Source organism: Panthera onca, chromosome F2 (assembly GCF_046562875.1).
Source record: "Panthera onca isolate mPanOnc1 chromosome F2, mPanOnc1 haplotype 2, whole genome shotgun sequence".
Taxonomy (NCBI): Eukaryota; Metazoa; Chordata; class Mammalia; order Carnivora; family Felidae; genus Panthera; species Panthera onca.
In genome coordinates this window covers 72,138,333-72,157,599 of record NC_138356.1, presented here as the reverse complement: position 1 = coordinate 72,157,599, position 19,267 = coordinate 72,138,333, and the positions used below count along the sequence as shown (strand labels likewise).

General features: G+C 49.8%; 1 protein-coding gene and 1 long non-coding RNA gene across 7 annotated transcripts in view; one reads left to right on the top strand and one right to left on the bottom strand.

Moving 5' to 3' along the window:
- Positions 1-19,267, top strand: part of CYRIB (CYFIP related Rac1 interactor B) — a 147,436-nt gene that overhangs the window by 6,854 nt on the left and 121,315 nt on the right. The window lies entirely within an intron of this gene.
- LOC132664533 (uncharacterized) lies at positions 5,913-16,090 on the bottom strand. Its single transcript, XR_013553491.1, has 4 exons — positions 16,004-16,090; positions 13,601-13,654; positions 11,839-11,893; positions 5,913-6,000 (listed from the first exon to the last, which is right to left on the bottom strand). It is a non-coding gene; the product is annotated as an uncharacterized LOC132664533 (long non-coding RNA).

Genomic DNA, 19,267 nt, shown 5'->3' with positions numbered 1-19,267 from the left:
CGGGGGCCAGGTACATCTCCGTTCACAGCCGGCTCCCTAGCTGTGGAGTCTTTCAGATCGCACAGCCTCGTCTGGCATCACAGTGCCTGTTTCACAGCTTGTTGTGGCTCTTACATCAGAAAATGTCTGACTGTGCCTGGCTCAGGGCCCGATGTCTGAGAGGTGCTCCATGATGCAAGTCCGCTGTCTGCACAGCCTCCGGGGCTGGGACTCGGGGAGAGGAGCCTGCAGACTCAGGGAGGCCTTCCCTGCCAGTCTCTGCACCAGCCCCAGCTTTGCTCAAAACCAGAGCTGAAGTAAAATGCAGAAGACAATGTGGAAGTGAAACTCGGCCAATAACATCCTAAAATGTCTGCCCTGCTCCCCTGAACTCTAGTTTTGTGTATTGCCCCGAGTCCCCGAGGCATCAGAGGCCAGCCAGTGTGCACAAGATCACACGGGCTTGTGAATGAAAGTAGAGTGAGGTTTTCCAGTCCTTTCTGAGCACACCTTGGTTGCTGTCAAGCGTTCAGTTCATAATGGAGGAACCACGTCCATCCTCCCATTCAGGGACTATCATTAAGTGAACGCCTACTGTGTGCTAGGCCCTGTGATGGGTCCAGGTGGGGAATACACACTGTGTGTCCCCACTACCACCCACTCAAGTCTCTAAGGGCCTGTGTGGCTTGAGAAGGAAGGCTTTGTTTCCTTGGGCTAACCCACGCCCAGCCCCCCCCTGAGGCCCGTCCTTGTCACCCAGGAACTGGAGAAGCTCTCTGGCTAGATTTGGGGACAGGAGAGCAGGGGCAGTCACTTGACGCCAGAGAGGACAGAGCAGCGGGCTGATTGAGCAGGGCAGGAAAGGGGACTGAGGCAGCATTTCCAACCCTTTGTGCAGGCATTTATGGCCCAGGCAGAGGCCTCCCGAATCACACGGCTCCCGTGAGCATGTTGTGGCTTTTGTGATTTTGTTTTGTTTTGTTTTGAAACAATAACCACTTTCCCTGTTGAGCGTGGACGATGTGTGTCTGCGTGTTTTATTTCTTTTTTTTTTTTTTTTTAATGTTTATTTATTTTTGAGACAGAGAGAGACAGAGCATGAATGGGGGAGGGTCAGAGAGAGAGGGAGACACAGAATCTGAAACAGGCTCCAGGTTCCGAGCTGTCAGCACAGAGCCCGACGCGGGGCTCGAACCCACAAACCGTGAGATCATGACCTGAGCCGAAGTCGGACGTTCAACCGACTGAGACTGAGCCACCCAGGCGCCCTTGCGTGTTTTATTTCTTATGTTCGTGGGAACTCCGCGAGGCAGGTCATGTTATCCCCATCTGACAGATGAGGAGACAGAAAACTCAGAGGCTGATGGAGAGCAGAGCTAGAATTAAAAGCTGCCTCACCAGCTTCAGCTCCCACCTGCTGTTTTGACTGCCCCTTTCAGGTGAACCTTGAACATAACTCCCCATATCTGTAAAGTGAGCGGTGTACCTGAGTAGTTTCTGCTGCTGCTCGATGCTGCTGGAAGGGGGTGGGTTTCTAAGGTCGGGGCGGGGGGGGGGGGTGTTCATGGTAGGCATCTCGGCCACCAGTGTCACCAGAACCACCTGCTGTGAACAGCCAGCCAAGGAAGGTCAGATTTATAAAGCACTCTTGCAAGGAGATGGAGGACTTGGGCTAATTTGAGTCTTGAGGTTTTTTGGTAAATTCAGTGTGAAACTGACTCACGCTATTAATACCCCTCTTGATGCATTTGGTGTTGGGATTTGCAGCGCATCGCATGGTCTGCAGGCACCCCCACAAGAGAAAGATTTGCCGGGGGGGGGGATATGGGTTCTGTGGGTTCGTGTGTCAGGGGGGTTGAATTGAAAGGGAAATCTCAGTGTTTGGACAGCGGTCGTTGTAGCCTTGAGAAAGTAAGTGGACACAGTATTAAATGCCTCTGCTTGTTCCTCCCATCTACTTTCAGTATGTGAACTTGCCAGAACATTCTACGCATGTGTTCCCTCTTCCCCAGTATTCTTCCATCTGACATAATCTGGTGTACTTAAGCTTCCAGGGTGGGAGGGCCAAGAATCTACATTCTGAACAAGCCCTCTCCGGTGATTCTGGTGCAGACCCAGTGTGAGAACCCCCAGGTCCTGTAATCTCCTACCCCTGTAACGATCTATTTCCAACTCCGGGGGTGCTGGGGATGGAGTGGCTGGTGTTCAGATGGAAAGGACGTCGAAGACCACCTTAGTCCCATCCTTCCCAGACCTTTTCAGGCCATGGCTCACCTAGGAAACAGGATTTGTAAGGTGTGGGTCGGGTGGTGGGTAGGAAAAGGGGAAACATCTCACAGCTGGAGGTGACTGACCGCAGGGCCCATCTGCCCAAAGTGCAGAGGAGGTCAACATCTCAACACGGGGCAGCTCTCTCTCGGAATCCCACTTGGGCAGCGCTGATCTTCCTCCAAGGTGGGAGCCTGTTCCGACAGCCAGAGGAGGCCCAGAGAGGTGAGGTGAGTTGCCCAGAGTCACACAGGAGTTTGGGAATCATCTAGGTCACTCTTAGAAAGAAGGAGGGAGCAGGCCAGGGAGGTGAAAGCTTGCTAAGGGCTGTACAGGCAGCTCAGGGCCCAACGCGAGGACAAGTTTTCATGCCCAGACAGCCCGTCCTTGGCAGGTTGGTTATAAAGTCAGGGGCCCTCCCCCCCTCCCCCCCAGGCGTTCTCCAGCCTGGGAGGCCTGGTTTCCTGTTGTGATCGGAGACTGATTTTCTGCTACTACCTCACAGCACATCCCTCGAGCACCCAAGGAGGGCAAACCTTAACACAGCAGAGTTGTCTTAATCGTGACTTTCGGAAGTCCTGATGAAAATGAGGCATGAAGCCTGGTAAAAACGATCTCAGACAGTCTCCTAAATTGGCCCTGAGGGATTGTTTGCATACGGTGCTTTTGTGTACGTGATGCTGTGCAGTAACATGTTGCAGGAAATGTTTCGCATGCACAGTAGTGTATGATGTACCATCAAGTACAGTATCCAAAAATAAAACAAATACAAATTAAATACCACAGGCAAAATATGCTTTTATGTTATTTAAACTCCTTAAAATAAAAATAAAGCGTTTGGCCCTTTGAGTAGAGTTGAATATGGCTGAGCTAAATTAGCACGTGATATACCGTTCCATTTATGTTGTGCTAGATGGGGGACCTCCTCAGAACGTGCCGTTGTCCTGACCCAATTGTGGGCTATATATATTACATATATGTATGTGTGATTATTCTAGGGGTCTCTCCTGCTTGAATGTAATTAACTTTGGAGAGAATTTTTTTGTGTGTCCAGCTGTCCTGTGTGTCGGACCCAGTGGACACGACGGAGGCAGTCTCTTTGGCCCTAGTGAGGCCTGACTCTTTTTTTTTTTTTTTTTTTCTAAATAAAGGCAACATCCCTGGTCACAGCAGCCCCTAGATTTAGGACCTTTGACTGCCATTGATCCCACACATCTCCAGGATGTGGTTGGATGCCCCAATCTGGAGTTGATCTGAAAGGGCTCCTGCATCCATGAGGGACCCCAGCCTTGGGAGATGACCCCGCTCCCTGAAGCCCTGCCTCCAAGTGGGACCTTCTCTTTCCCAAGCAGCGTTTCTCAAAGTTTCAGTGGTGAAATGCAGGGGAAGTGTAGAAAAACGACATTTGCATACTTGTGACTTTCCCCTAGACCTCTTGCTTGCAGAAGTAAATGAGGAATAAAGAAGGTATGACCTTTGGAGTGTCCCCACCCCCTCTTCTGCCAGCACCTCCCCTCATGACCAGGAATGTGGTTGGAAAATGCCTCTCTCAGGCAAATTGATCTTTGTCTCCAGACCTTGGACACTTAAAACCGAAAGAGAAGGAACCTGATCTTTTGTTCTCCATCATATTAAGTAGCTGTTGGGGCAGGAGGGAGAGGGTATTTGATTCCACTTTGGAGCTTGTTCTTGTATGTGTTATGGAGCTCCCATTCAACAAGGGGGAGTTGAAAAGCCCCTGAGATTGCCTGTGCTGATGTGCATAGACTGGAATGTTCCATAAGAGCTCAAGGCAGAGAAAACCCAGCAGGTGCCCCTATCCGCACCCCATGATGCCTAGGAGAGGTGTCCCCAGCCCCAGGAAGGAACCTGTGTCTTTTTTCTCGTGGCCAACTGGGTCTTTGTAGGTCTTGTGGCCAACTGGGTCCTACAAAGACCCTTCTGGGAAACTATGGAATTTATGTTAAGAGTCATGAAGATACTTGTAACCTTTGATCCGGTGAACCTACTTCTGGCAAGATATCATAAAGGAACAATTCCAAGTACGGACAGAATGTTGCACAAAGATGGTCAGCTCAGCGCCTTTGACAGTAACAAATTGGAGGTAACCTAAGCATCTGAAATTGATCAAATACTTGAATCGGTCATGCTGTAGCCCCTCAAAAGAGGGCGCAGGAGGCTGGGAGGAAACTGAGAAAAGCAGTCATTTGTAGGGAAAAAGTTTGGAAGGAAATACACACCAAAACGGCATCCGAGGTTGTGGCAGGGGGCTATGAATGTGGATAAATTTCTTTTCCTTTCTCTTTTATGCATTTTCTGCAATGTGGTTATGAGATTACTTTTGCTGGAAGAAAACCTTCTCCTCTCCCCTCTTCTCTGTTCCTCTCTGATCTCTTTTTTTTTTTTTTCTTTCAAAGAAACCGAGAACTCTACTGTTTGCAGGAGAAGAAAGAAAACCAGTGTTTAGATCACTTTATAAATAGTGTACGACAGAAGAGAGCAATGACTAAAACTTAGACCCAGGCGTCCCCGGGGTTAACATACTAACAGCCTTGCCAATAGGACTGGAACACAGCTGGAGAAAGACAGCTAGCGGTTCTTGAATACTAACAGCCACCCAGAGCGGACCCTCCTAGACCCATGGAGAAGGAGTCCCTGTTGCCTTTTGATAAGGGACGTAACCTGAGGTCAGATCATGTGACTTTTCAAGACTCACCGCCAGCCCTCTTGGTTAGCAGGTGATGGGGCGAAGGGCATCTGGGGACACCCCAAAGCCAGTGACTCTCCTCAAGTCATATGGAAGTTACTTTCAGGGAAGGGTAGGATGAATGACAGCTGCCCATTAAGAACAGCCCAGTGTTTTCTACGTGGGTGACTCTGAGGCAAAAGTGAGCTTCCGGCTCAGGTGGAGGGAGCTGTGGTCTCCGCGGGAGGTCGGCGAGCTTCTGTGCACCCGCACTTGGGTGCCCCCCCTCCTCTGCCTGTGCATTCAGAGAGGGGGGTGCCCTTGATCTCTTAGGAGAAGGACCGCTCTTCAGAACCTGCTGCCTGCGCCCTGTGGTGGCTTCCAGCGGGCAGGGAAAGGATGCGTCAGCCCTTCTGAGAAACCCGTTAAAGGGCAGCCCAAGGCACCTCGGCGGGGGGCTGAGCGCAAACCGCTTAGGGGACTGCAGATTTCCAGACAGTCTCTGTGGTATTTAAGATGCCGTTTTCTCTCAAGTTCTGTGTCTGCCATGCAGCCCACTTGTCATCCCTGCCTGGGATGGAGAGGTTTTTGGAGAGGTTCTGGTTAAACTCCTCAGCCACTTTTTTTAAGGAAGGCACAGAGCATCCAAAGGTGCCTGGTGCACAGGTGCCACGTGTATGCTTGATGGATCAAGGTATGAACTAATTTTCTGCCTCGGGCAGAAAATGGGAAGCGTTTTTAAGCATTCATTTAAAACCCCAGGATTCATAATCTTGATGTACGTGTGTATTTGTTTCTGTGTTTAGATACGAAGGGAGACACGGTTGAGGCTCTCACATTGACATTTATTGAGTGTCCAGAACATTCCTCGTTTTCTCCATTCCCTTTGCCCTCTGTTCTCCTGTCGGGCACGTGAGCTGTGCTCGCCAGCCCCTTCCAGAAGAACGAGTATGTGGGGCAGGCAGGTGTGCTGCTTTGGGTGAGTGAAGGAAGAACAGAACGGAAGCTCCAGCTACTTGCTGGGCTGGGCCCCGGCTTCCCCAGCTGAGTCACGCCTGTTCCTCTCGCTGCAGTTTCAAGGGTCAGAGGAAAAAAGTGAAGGACCAGAGATCAGAGTGAAAAGCTGGCAAAGGCGCCTGTCACCCAACTAACCCCGTCAGCGCCTGGTGGGGGAGACGGAGTTGAGCTCAGCAAATGGGAGCTGCCGGCCCTGGGGGTATGTTGAGCTAGTTTGGTGAAAGGTGGAGCCCCGGAGAAAGGTTGAAGCCTATGGCAGCCCCAAGGGTGCACTTCCCTGGGGACATGGGTTTCAGGGGCCCCCGAGGGGGCCGCTGCTGGGCACACAGGCTATGCCACTGCCACGAGCTGCCACTCGGCTTCTCCCAGCCTCCCACCCTTCGCCCGTGGAGCGGTAGAACACTCCTTACTCAAGAGTGAGTTGGGTGATATGTCTGTCACCTCCCCACGTCCCTGTCCTAATGACCATTTACCGTAGGAGCACGGTCACCTTGCACCCTTCCAGAGCGCTGTGTCTGCTTTCTGGGGGCGGAGGGGGGTCATTTTCTAGGTCTGCCCTGCTCTCTCCTCTCCCCTCTTCCTTCCCTGTCCCCCCTCCCCATCCCCCCTCTGCCTTCCTGCACCCCTTTCTCAGAGCATGGGACAATTCCTCCGTTAGACTGAATAATTGAGAGCTAACTCTAGGAACAGACGTCTATGAATAGATGTGCTGGAAGAAAGCATTTTTGCCAAGTTTGAGCTGAGCTGAGTATTGTCAGCACTGAATTAAAGATGAGCTTCCTGGCTCTCTCTTCTACTTAGCATTGACCAAACACTATGTCTTGAATCTTAAGGAAAAAAAAAAAAGAAGGAAGAGAAAAAAGTCAGGGGTTTATATGACAGCAAGTAAAGTCTAATCACAACACTTCCCATACGTACGGAGTTTTGTATATGCTGTGGCCTTGTTGCACTAAACATCGCTGAGCCCTAAGACTAGGCCTCTTTCTTTTTCTTTTTTTAAATTTTTTTTAATGTTTATTTATTTTTGACAAAGACAGAGCATGAGCGAGGGAGGGGCAGAGAGCGAGGGAGACACAGAATCCGAAGCAGGCTCCAGGCTCGCAGCTGTCAGCACAGAGCTCGACGCGGGGCTCGAACTCACAGACCGTGAGATCATGACCTGAGCCAAAGTCGGACGCTCAACTGACTGAGCCACCCAGGTGCCCCTGGGCCTCTTTCTGTTTAAGGTCCACAGGTCAGGCCCATAGTGTCTGGCTCCAAGCGTGTCTGCAGAACGAGTGCATATTTTTTTCAGAAAATTGAAGCCCAGAGAGGTTGAGTGATCTGTCCAAGGCTGCACGGCTGGTCAGGACCAGAGTTGGAACTTAATTTCTCGGCCCTGGCTACTCTTAAACTCCACTTGGTGGTCTCCTCACACATGCTCTTCAGGACGACAGGGAATCCAGAAAGTCAGAGACACAGCTCAGCTAAAGGAAAGAGGTTTACTGAGGCCTCGGCGCTCCTTTAGTCCGATGGCTGGTATTCCTTCACCCTCAAAATTAGCCTGCTCTCTTGGTGGCCACATACACAGCCCTCCCCTCTCCGTTCCCTCCCCCGCTTGTGTGTTTAAGCATCTTCTCATTTGTGTGACCCTCTCTGGGTTTCCTCTGGAGCTCCTGGAAGCTACCCGGGGCCGCGTTGTGGAGCGAGTGAGAAGTCAGAGGGCAGCCGTGGCTTCTGCTGTGGAGCTGAGTGAAGGAAGACGTTGGTCCTCCACGAGTGGGCACTGTCCTCTCTGTTAGATGGTCCCCACGTTGGGTCTTCTCTGGACCAACCAGTCTGTCTCGTTCCACGCTTTCCCTTTTCTCATCTGTGGAAATGGTGTTTCGTTCAGCAAACGCATCCAGAGTCCCTGTTGTGTGCTGGGAACAGTACTGTGGGCTCTGGTCCCTCATGGTAAGTGCTGCCCTGTCCCCTCAGCCAGCTCCGCGCCCTGTCTTACTTGGGTCCCTGTGCCTTCTTAGCCTGTAACTTCAGGAGGTTTTCCAGAAGGCTGTGCTCCCGATAGACTCCATGGGGAAGCCCTCTGCCCCTCTCCCCACTCCATTTTTGGGTCCAGTGAGTGAAAACCCTGTCCTCACTGTTGTCTGTCTGTCTTTTCTTTCTTTCTTTCTTTCTTTCTTTCTTTCTTTCTTTCTTTCTTTCTTTTTTTTTAACTTTTTTTTTTTAACGTTTATTTATTTTTGAGACAGAGAGAGACAGAGCATGAACGGGGGAGGGGCAGAGAGAGAGGGAGACACAGAATCGGAAGCAGGCTCCAGGCTCTGAGCCATCAGCCCAGAGCCCGATGCGGGGCTCGAACTCACGGACCGCAAGATCGTGACCTGAGCCGAAGTCGGACGCCTAACCGACTGAGCCACCCAGGCACCTTTCTTTCTTTCTTTCTTTCTTTCTTTCTTTCTTTCTTTCTTTCTTTCTTTCTCCTTTCCTTTTTCCTTCCTTCTCTTTCTTTTTTTTCTTTCCTTCCTTCTCTTTCTTTCCTTTCGTCCTTCCCTCTTCCTCTTCCCCCTCCTCCTGCCTCCTCCTCCTCCTCCTCCTCCTCCTCCTCCTCTTCCTCTTCCTCTTTCCTGTCCACTTTCCCGTCCACTTTCAGCAAGCATTCATGAGACATGAACTATGTGCCAGGGTTTGGGGCAGGTGCCCCAGGACAGAGATTAGCAGGATGTAGGCAGTGCTCACAGAGTCCTGGACTGTAGGAGGGGACATAAAAACAAATCATTGCGTTAATATGCAAAGTGTTAAAGTCCTCAACATTTTAAAACTCGGTAAATGACGATACACATTGTTTAGGGGGTATAAGCATATGTGTTAACAGTAAAAAGAGGGGCACCTGGGTCACTCAGTCAGATAAGCGTCTAACTTTTGGTTTCGGCTCAGGTCATGACCTCACAGTTTCGTGGGTTCGAGCCCCGCATCGGGCTCTGTGCTGGCGGTGCAGAGCCTGCTTGGGATTCTCTCTCTGTCTGTCTGTCTCTCTCTCTCTGCCCCTCCCCTGCTCATGCTATCTCTGTCTCTCTCTCAAAATAAATATATAAACTTAAAAAAAAAAAAAAAGTAAAAAGAAATGCATGGCAGTGATAAATGCTCAGTTCAGGAGGGTGCTTACCTCTGGGGAACTGGGGAGATAAATATGATTGGGGGAGTGTGGTGCTAGGGGACTTTGTATTCGTTATATTTTATTCTTCAAGCTGGATGGTGGGTACAAGAGAAGGTTTGATTATTCTTTATGTATTTTTTGTGTGTATGTTAAATATTGCACTGTGAAACTTTTTTAAAGTTTATTTATTTATTTTGAGAGAAAGCATATGTGGGGAAGGGGCGGAGAGAGAGAGAGAGGGAGAGAATCTGAAGCAGGCTCTGCACTCTCAACAGTTTGAGCCTGACAGGGGGCTCGAACTCAAGAACCACGAGATCATGACCTGAGCTGAAATCAAGAGTTCGGCCGCTTAACTGACTGAGCCACCCGGTGCCCCATACACAGTAAAACTTTTACAATAGAATTGTAAGCAAGAGGTTATTTGGAGACGCTAGCCTACGAGGGATTCTAGCCAGATACAGAAGTTTCTCCTGTCTGTACATCTGGCCAAGCACAGGGCTCGGCCAAGCTTACATTCTCAGGATGTGTTGTTGATGTGAACCCTGCCTGGAGGGGTTGGGAAACGTTTTATAGAGAAGGTGACAGTTTGTACTGAGTTTTGAAGTTCCATGCTGGGAATAGCATTTCAGACAAAGGGAACAGCATATGCAAAAGCAAGCAGGCCAGCATTCAAGGAACTGCAAGGTGTGTGTGGCTGCATCAGCTCAGCTTTGGGGCAGTCCTGCAGCGCGTTTTGCTTGTCATCGTTTCTACTTAGAATGGCCCAGAATCCAGGTTTGTTCGGAGTTGACTCAGGATAGATTCCCCCTCTGGTATTAGAAGCAAGTCAATTTTCAGAGAGTGCTTCAGTGTTATCAGGGCCTCAGCTTGGTGAGAGCTGGTGTCAGTCCAAGGAGATTGGCTTCAGCTTCAAGCGCAGGAAGCCGCTGGTAAACTGAGACTCTGATAAAGGAGTTGGACCTGTAGAGCGTAAAAGCCAGTGACAAAGATCGTCTTGTACAGAAAAGAGCCAAGGCTGCCATGGTGTCACGTTAAAGACCCATCTGGGAAAACGCTCCAAAGAGGGGGGAGGGGCAGAAGGGCAGTCTTTCTGTTTAGTGGCTCTGGGAATAATGCATATTCAAGATGGTTTTCTTTGAAAACATTTGCAAAGCCAGCGGAGCCCTCGGGAGAGTCAGATTAAAGCGGTGATGGGGAATTTCACCCGTGCTTAATCAGAGACATCGACTCTTTTCTGGGCCTCCCTCTTCCCCTCCCCACTGTTGTCTTTATTTGTGGAAACGTGTTCATTGGGGGTTCGTCGAGGCTGGTCCTGGGCATCACCCCTCATTTGCCCACTTTGATCTCTGGGAAGTCATCCGCTTCCCCGGGGGTTCCTTGGGGGCTCCCAGGCTCCTTTCCATCTTGGCCACTTGTGTTCAAATTCAGGCCAGACTCTCATCCATACTTGACAAGGGAGGTAATTCTCCACACCCCAGCTTCCTACCCGGACCGAGGAAGGACATGGTTTGAGGGCAGGTGTCACTTAGCCGGGGTCTGCTGCAGTGACCACGTGAGGAGCCAGACGCCTCGGGAGGTGAGACGACAGCGTACGTTCTGGAAGGGGGCGACCTCAACGCCTGACACTTTATTTGGAACACAGGTTCCTCCACCGAAGGTTGTCTTCAACTAACCTGTATGCCCACGGCTTTTTAAATGCCATCTTGATGAGCTGTGTGACAGGAGTGGGGGACGGGGAGCCACCTTAGCTGCATGATCTACAAGGAACTTAGCGCACATCTCCCACCGGGGACCAATTAATTCTGCAGGAAGTTATGGTTTACATTTTCCCTGGGAACACAGGCACTGCGCACCATCCACGGCCCTTGGCCCTCCAAGATCCTCCCTGCAAGGTCTGCTTAATCACCGTCCTGCTTGAAAACTCACAGCATTTCCCCCTGATTTTATTAGCTAGTTTTTACCCGCATTTCATCTGCTTTCTCTTAACCACTTTTTTTTTTGGGGGGGGGGTGTGTTTATAGACCTTGAGTAAACGTAAATCCTTGGTTTTAATTAGGAAGCCAGCGATGGCCAGAAGAAGAGGCTCCTTCTCTGCATTTCTCTTGCATTGTGGATGTGGACAGGAGAACAGATGGAGGCAGGGTACCCTGATGGCTGATAGAATGACCTGGGGGTGAAGAATTGCATGGTCTCCCACCCCCTCAATAGACCATGTGCCCTGATTCAGCTTAAGTTACATCTTGACGTTATCTGCAACGATCACTTGACATTACCCATCATTCATTCATTCATTCATTCACTCATCGATTCACCAGAGGGACATCACTTTTTGTAACACCGTTTCATAGTCAGACCCTAGTGATGTTGGCTTGTGTTCACTCTGCGTTTCTGCCCCTACAGTGGAGCATAGCGTGGGTGCTCAGTAAATATTTGTTTAATGAATACACGAGTGCCTGACATTCCGTCATTAGGAATCCTGTTTTTTTTTTTCTTTTAATCGCAGGCTCTGTCTCCTTGTATCTTAAAAAATGCCCAGAGGGAGGGTATAGAATCCCAACAATAAATTGATCGCAGGAGGGCCGATGGAATTCTGTGGTTCTTGGAGAGAGGGAGAGCCAGAAGCTGGCCGGGGTGTCCAGTGGGTGTGGAGAGTGGGATTAGTGGCCCAGCATCCATGCTTTTGGAGACACACTGGTCTAGAAACCAAGTGTGTGTGTGTGGGGGGGGGGGGGCGGTGATGCCAGATTCTTACCTTACACACCTACGCATTCATTCTGCCCCCATTGCGTGCCACGGTGGAGTAGGTCCTGTGGATACAGTGATGCGTGAGTTCTAAGAGTCCCTCTTTCCTCTAAGCCAGGGAGTTTCGATTGAAGGACAGTGATGATACAGGGAGCTGTGAGCTCATGATGGGGGAGGGGACATTGAACTCAGCCAGAGAGACCAAGGAGGGCTTCCTAGAGGAAGAGGCATCCAAAAGGGCAGGGGCTGTATTTTATTACTCTTCAGATTACTAGCTCTGAGCAAAGTGCCTTGCACCTAACAGGTGTTCAGTGAATGATGAATGAATGAATGTATGAAAGGGTTTAGTAAACTGGAAAATGGGGTACAAATGGCAGGTGTTGGCATCCTGATTTGTGGAGGGTTGAGGAGGGGCACCTGAGATTAGCTTTATCTCCCATTTTTGGAGGACTGACTGTTGCCGAGAGCCGGGGTGTGCCCTGGGGCACCTAGGGTGTCTGCTTCTGCCTTCGTCGCCCCCATTCAGAGAAGCAGACTGCCCAGGGCTTGAAATTTTTAACCAACTCAGTAGCCAGCAGCCGTTCTGGTAGGATCCAGATTTGGGCACGCAGCCCTTGTCCTCTGGGTCGGTCCTAGGGCTGGCAGCTGACTAACCAGGTAGCTATGCGTGTGTGTGTGTGCGTGTGTGTGTGTGTGTGTGTGTGTGTGTGTGTGTGTGTGTGTGTAGATGTGGAGTAATGCCCAGCGAATGCTTAAAAAGGTCTGCAGCATATATTCAGATCACCTCTAACCCTCCGTCCAGCTGCCGTCCCCAGAGTGAAAGTGACTTTTCCTCTAGTTGACTGGACTTCTGGAAGTCAGGGACGGCAGCGGATTTATCTTTGTAACCCAGATACCCAGCGTAGGACGTGATACATCTGGGTCTTGGGACAGTTTGCAGAATGCGTGCATGCATGCACGCGTGAACACATGAATGAATGAACTTCAGGTAATGGCAATGGAGTCACCCAGAATGTATCTGCAGCCTAATGTCTTTATGGGGTAGAGGGAGAGGGATGTTTTTCTGGAAGTGACCTTTTGCTACTACTTTAGATGTTTTGCAATAGCAGATACTTGAAATTCTGCTTGACACTTGCTCTCTGTGGTGAGAGATGAAGAAACCCTTCCTTTGTTCACACTTGGCTCTGGTGCTGTGTAGACACAGGCAGGGGCCTGTCCCTCACATCTGCCACCCTGGGAGTTTCTGAGTCCACTCTGGGGGACCAGTAATAGAAAGGGCTCATGGACCTACAGTTAATTTCTACAGTCTTGCTGAATTGGTAGGTCTCATGGACACTTTCTATATTTTGGGGTGCTCAGCATCCTGCCCACCTTCCTGTTTGGGGGAACATCCAGTATGTAGGTCTTGGAAGGGGATGGAGCTCTGGCTCTCAGTAGGGAGGTGGAGGCAGACCAGACATTCTTTCTTCCCGCCTCCACTCGGCCACTTGGCATTGGTTCTGGCTGAGTTCCGCAATGAAAGCGGGGGTAGTGAGCAGCTCTTCCGAACTGGAGTCCAGTTGAGAATGGCAGGTGTCCTAAGCAGATGTCCTGTGGTGTGGCCTGGCTCATATTTCCACTCTGCCCAGTCCCCTTTGGTCCTTAATCCCAGCCTGGTTCTCCAGCCTGCCTGTTGCTCCTGGGGCTTTCTGTTACTTTCTCATCAAATTCCTTTTCTCCATAAAATAGTCATAGCTGACTCCTGTTGTCTGTAATCAATAACCCGGACTGACCTGCATGGTTGAGGCCACAGTGAGGCACTCGTCGCTGATGGGCACCTTGGTAACCTGGTGAGAGAAGTGAGGTTGCTTTGGATGTTCCCCTGTCTCCTCTCTCCTCCCTTTTGTGATATAGACACCACCTAGCTCATTCACATTTCTTTTTTTTTTTTTTTTTAACGTTTTATTTATTTTTGAGAGACAGAGCGTGAGCCGGGGAGGGGCAGAGAGAGAGGGAGACACAGAGTCGGAAGCAGGCTCCAGGCTCTGAGCTGTCAGCACAGAGCCCGACGTGGGGCTCCAACTGGTTTACCACAAGATCGTGACCTGAGCTGAAGTCGGAAGCCCAACCGACTGAGCCACCCAGGTGCCCCTCATTCATATTTCTTGAAGACTCAGTCTCTTGCAGTTCAGGTCAGTGAACATCGGGGCACCTACTGTGTGTCATGTTGTGTTGTCCAAAAGCACAGGGATACAGAGATAGTCCATAATCCTGGACAGTAAGAGGCTTACAGTCCAGAGGTGGGGAGATGGGCATATCGTTGGATAATTCCGCTCAGCAAGGTGGCAGAATAGAGCCAGGCAACGGTGCTGTGTTTGTGTAGGCGACTCCTCATCCCAATGAGGGACCCACAAGGAAGAGGTGGGGTGAGGAGGATGCAGGGAGTTAGCCAGACTGCCCAGATAGATAGGAATTTTGCAAAAGGGCTCAGCGTAACAAAACCCAGAGAGGTGACTGGTATTACAGTGGGTGGGGAGGCAGAGGATGGTCGATTGTCAGTCTGGAAGGGAAGGCAAAAGTCTAAATATGGGTATGCCAGGGGCCAGCAGACATTTTCTGTAAAGAACCAGATGGTAGGGGAGGGTAGGTGATGGGCATTGAAGAGGGCATCTTTTGGGATGAGCACTGGGTGTTGTATGGAAACTAATTTGACAATAAATTTCATATAAAAAAAAAAAGAACCAGATGGTACATTTTTAGGCATTGTGGGCCATATGGTCACAAGTGATCTACTCTGCCATGGTAGCACCTGAGCAGCCATAGACAATCTATAAATGAGTGGGTATGGCTGTATTCCAATAAAACTTTATTGACAGAAACAGATGGTTGACCTCCTTTGGCCCATGAGCTGTAGTTTGCTGACCTCTGTTATACACCATACTAAGGAGTTTGTACTTTATGTTGAGTTTATGGAGAACAGATGTGCTTCTGGTTGCTGGTAACAAGAAACTCAACTCAAGGTGGCTCAGCGAGGAAAGGAAATTAATGAACACGTGTCACTGAAACATCCAAGTGGGTAAGCTTTAGGTGGCATTTGTTCTGGGCCCTGGCTCATTTCTCTGTTCTCTCAGCTCTGCCCTCCCCTATGAACTTCATCCTCAGGCTGCCTCCCTCCTGGTGATAATGTAGGTTCGGCAGTTCCAGCCTTCACATCTACTTCTCTTCTCCAAATCTTACTGGACGACTTTAGGTCACGCGCACACCCTGGAGCCAATCCCGTGGCCAGGAGAATGCTGTGTGCTGATAGGCTAAGGGTCCAGACAAGGGCCGCCCCTAAGGGAGGCGTGGCCAGCCCTGCCCAAGCCACAGGGCTGCTGCCTAGTGGTGGACAAGGGTGGGTTGTGTCCACTCATGAGAGTATTGTAAGTAGACAAGTGATGTAGCCAGACACATGATTTCTAGAAAAATCTCTCTGGTGACATGGTGGGAAGGAGCCAGGCTAGAGGCGGGACACTGTTAGGAGGTTGTTTCTGAGCCTGGGAGCCAGAAGCAGGGCAGTGGTGCTGGACAGTGGAGGGAGAGAATGGGATTGTTAGAGCTTGTATCTAATTTAACATGCGATGGAGAGGGAGGGAGTGAGAAAGACAAAGTTACCAGAAAACATCCTCTCTAGCTTGGCGACTAGGAGAACTAGATGGGGAGCCTGGGTGTAAGGGAAGACGTGGCGTTCCGTGACGAACAAGGTGAACTGGCAGGTGGAACTTTTACCCCAGGTCACCCACCCTGGCTTTACTTCCATGCCCACCTGCCGTAGACCCCATCTTTGATTTTTAGAATTTAGGGACAGCCAGGAAAAGCTGTTTCCACAGAGGAAAGGTCATTCTTCCCCCTTAACCTCTCTCCCTTTCTGCCCTGGCTGCCAGGGTGCTCAGAGCCAAATTTATGCTTGATCACCAGCTGCCGTAAAGGGCCCTTGGGTTCAGTCTGTTTGTTTGTCTCCGCTGTCATTTTCTTTGTCTGTTTATTATCTTCATCTATCCTTTTTTTGCTGCAGGTTATCCCCAGTCTCTTTCGGAAGGAGGCAGGGTATAAACAAATAAATGACAGAAAGGAGGAAATAAGGACACTGTGTTGATCCAGGGGCTGAATTTCTACCCCCTTTCTTAAATATTTGGACTGAATTAAATTCTTCTCACCTGTGCCAGGCTGGCTGCTCTTGGCCAGTGGAGATTTTAGGTTCCTGGAGGAAGGGGCCTGTGTCTCCTTCACTTCAGTGCCTCCAGTATTTATCACAGTGCCTGGTACATACTAGGTGCTCCCTAACGGTCTGGAAAAATGAAGTGAATTGATGGCCAAGTCATGTGTTAGCTTCCTGAGTGCTGTTCGGGGGTGGCCGGGAGGATTGTTTCTCACTCTTTGACAAGTCGGCATGATGCTGGGGAGGATATTTTAACCTCTTCCAATTCATTTTTCATACTGCTCCAGATCTTTTGAAAAATGTAGATCAGACCATGCCGTCCCTCTGCTAAAAACCCTCGGTGGCTTTCTGTTGTCATTTAAAAACTGAACAAAACCCAAGGTCCTGGGGATCCAGCCCCTGCCTCCTGAGTTCCCTGTTGCCTCTCTGCCTTTCCTTGCCTGTTGTTGCTGCCCCCCCGTGCCCCCCCCCCCAGCTTCTTTACGTTCCCTGGAGAACTGGGCTGTTCCTGCCCTTGGTGCATGCTGTTCCCTCTGCCTGATCACTGTGTCCCTGGGTCTCTGCAGATCGACTTCCCTACATAGATCTTCCCTTTCACCTCAGCACCCTGTTCCTTCCCGTCAAAGCTCTCCTCTCCATTTGGATGTGGTGTGTGTGGCTTGTGGGCCTGGGTGTTGGGTCTCCCCACCCCCAAAAGGTAGAGACTCTTTCTGTCTGTTTGTTTACCTTGGCTCCCCGGAGTCTTGCCCCACAGCTGGCACTTGGTAAGTACTTGCTCAGTAAATGCTTGTCCAGTGAAAGTGGGCTGACCGTTCCTCCATTCACCCAGTATTTACTGAGCACATCCTAGGTGCCAGGCAGGCACTGTGCTACATTAGACTTGGGGATACAGTGGAGAACAAAAGAGACATAATGTCTGTCTTTCTAGAATTTTCATTTTGGCTCTCCAGCCTGTTCTGCCTTTAAACCATGTCTTGCTTTTTATCTAAATTTCTTCATTCATATATATGTACTTGTATGCACGTACGTACATACATAGATGTAAGTGTATTTATGAAACCATCGTTTACCGAACGCCTATGTTCTCTATATATAATGTGCTTTTATGCATATAAACCTGTCTGCATATGTAAAATGTGCACATAAATGTTTGTACGTGTATATGAAAAAAGCCTTTTCCAAACACTGTATACCAGAAATAAAAACACGTTTATGTATACCAAGCATGCATATACAGTGTATACGTTTACATGGTTCCCAGTGTTTACTGGGTACCCGTTCTGTGCCCACATCGTGCTGGGCACTAGGGGAGCACACTCCAGTAGAAGAGACGGGGAGGAAGGCACCATTTCCATCTGTTGGGAAGGCCCTAAAGCTGATGGGGACAAAGCAGAGAGGTGGCCCTGGGCAGGGTGTCTATAAGACGGGAGTGGGGAGGGGCATCAGGCCTGCAGGTCCTGGGTTCTGGACGCCACCTGTAACCAGAGCAGAGTCGGGTCCTGCTTGTTCCTTCCCATTCCCTTGATGAGGACGGTCTGGCGTGGTGCCTGCTGAGGGAACCGTTCTGGTGGCTCCTTACATACTGACTTAGGTGCTTGCCAGAATCAGAGATCGTCTGGGGACTAACTTAATTTGGGTTCTTTTAAGATAATCAGTGAGGTGGAAATTTCAGAACACCCAGAGGCTTAGATCTCATGCAGACATCTCTTTTTTCCTTAGTCTTGACTGTGGGGTCGGTGGGGGGGGGGGGGGAGTCAAGTCAGGTGAAAATTAAAGGCATTGCTCCCCTCCCTCACATACCCCCCGTCATCTAGAACTTGACCATTTGTCCAGGTCTTCTTCTCAGGACTTAGCATTCTCTTCCCCTCTTCCCTCCTAGGTTTTGAAGACAAAATGAGGGCCGTTTCAGTTCCTTTATGCCCCACGTGGTCCCCTAGGACAGGGCTCCCGAGGACTTCTTTAGTGGTGGGGGTTCTAGATCACCTGCATGAGCCCTACCTGCTGGCCACGTCCTGCACTGGCTATTATTGAGGCACATGGTAGACAGAATAATGGTCCCCCAGTGACACCCCCATCCTAATCCCCAGAGCCTGTGAATACCATGCCTTCCATGGCAACAGGGACCTGCAGATGTGACTAAGTTCAAGTTCCTGAGATGGGAAAATCAGCCTGGGTTATCTGGTGGGCCTCATAAGAGGGAGGGTCAGAGTCGGGGAAGTAGGTGAATGAATGAGAGAAATGGGGTCAGAATCGGAGATACAAGGAAGCCACCCTACTGGCTTTGAGGGTGGGGGAGGGGCACAGGCCAGGGGACACAGCAGCCACCAGAAACCAGAGAACACATTCTCCCCCAGAGTCTCCGGAGGGAGAGTATTGATTTCATTCACCTTGATTCAAACCCAGTAAAACCCTGTCTGGGTTTCTGACCTCCAGAATTAAAAGATAATAAATTTGTGTTGTTTTAAGCTGCTACATTTGTGGTCATTGCAACAGCAGCAGTAGGAAACTAATACAAGGTGTATTTTATTTATTATAAAATCTACCCATTACAGTTACAGTTCAGTGGTTTTTAGTCCCTTTACCCCTGGTGCAACCATGACCATAATGCAGTTCTAGGATATTTTCATTACCCCAGTAAGATCTTTTATACGCATTTACAGTTACTCCCTGTCCCCAGCCCCAGGTAAACCACTAATCTGCTTTTGTCCCTGTAAATTTGTCTCTAAACTTTCCTCTCGGGCATTTCATGTAAGTGGAATCATATAGTATGTGGTTTCTGTGTCTGGCTTTTGTACTGATTCTAATGTTCTTTTTTTTTTTTAATTTTTTTTTTTTTAATGTTTATTTATTTTTGAGACAGAGAGAGACAGAGCATGAATGGGGGAGGGGCAGAGAGAGAGGGAGACACAGAATCGGAAGCAGGCTCCAGGCTCTGAGCCATCAGCCCAGAGCCTGACGCGGGCTCAAACTCACGAACCGTGAGATCGTGACCTGAGCTGAAGTTGGACGCTCAACCGACTGAGCCACCCAGGCGCCCCCTGATTCTAATGTTCTTAAGGTTCACGTGCAATGTCAAGTGTGTGAGTACTTTGCTGTTTTTTATTGTGGGACAATGATCCATTGTACAGACACACCGCGTCGTCTCTACTCCACGGTGGGTAGACATTTGGGTTGTTTTCGGTTTAGGACTCTGACAGATAATGCTGCTGCAAACATTCCTGTGCGAGTCTCTGTGTGGGCATGGGTTTTAGTTTCTCCTGGG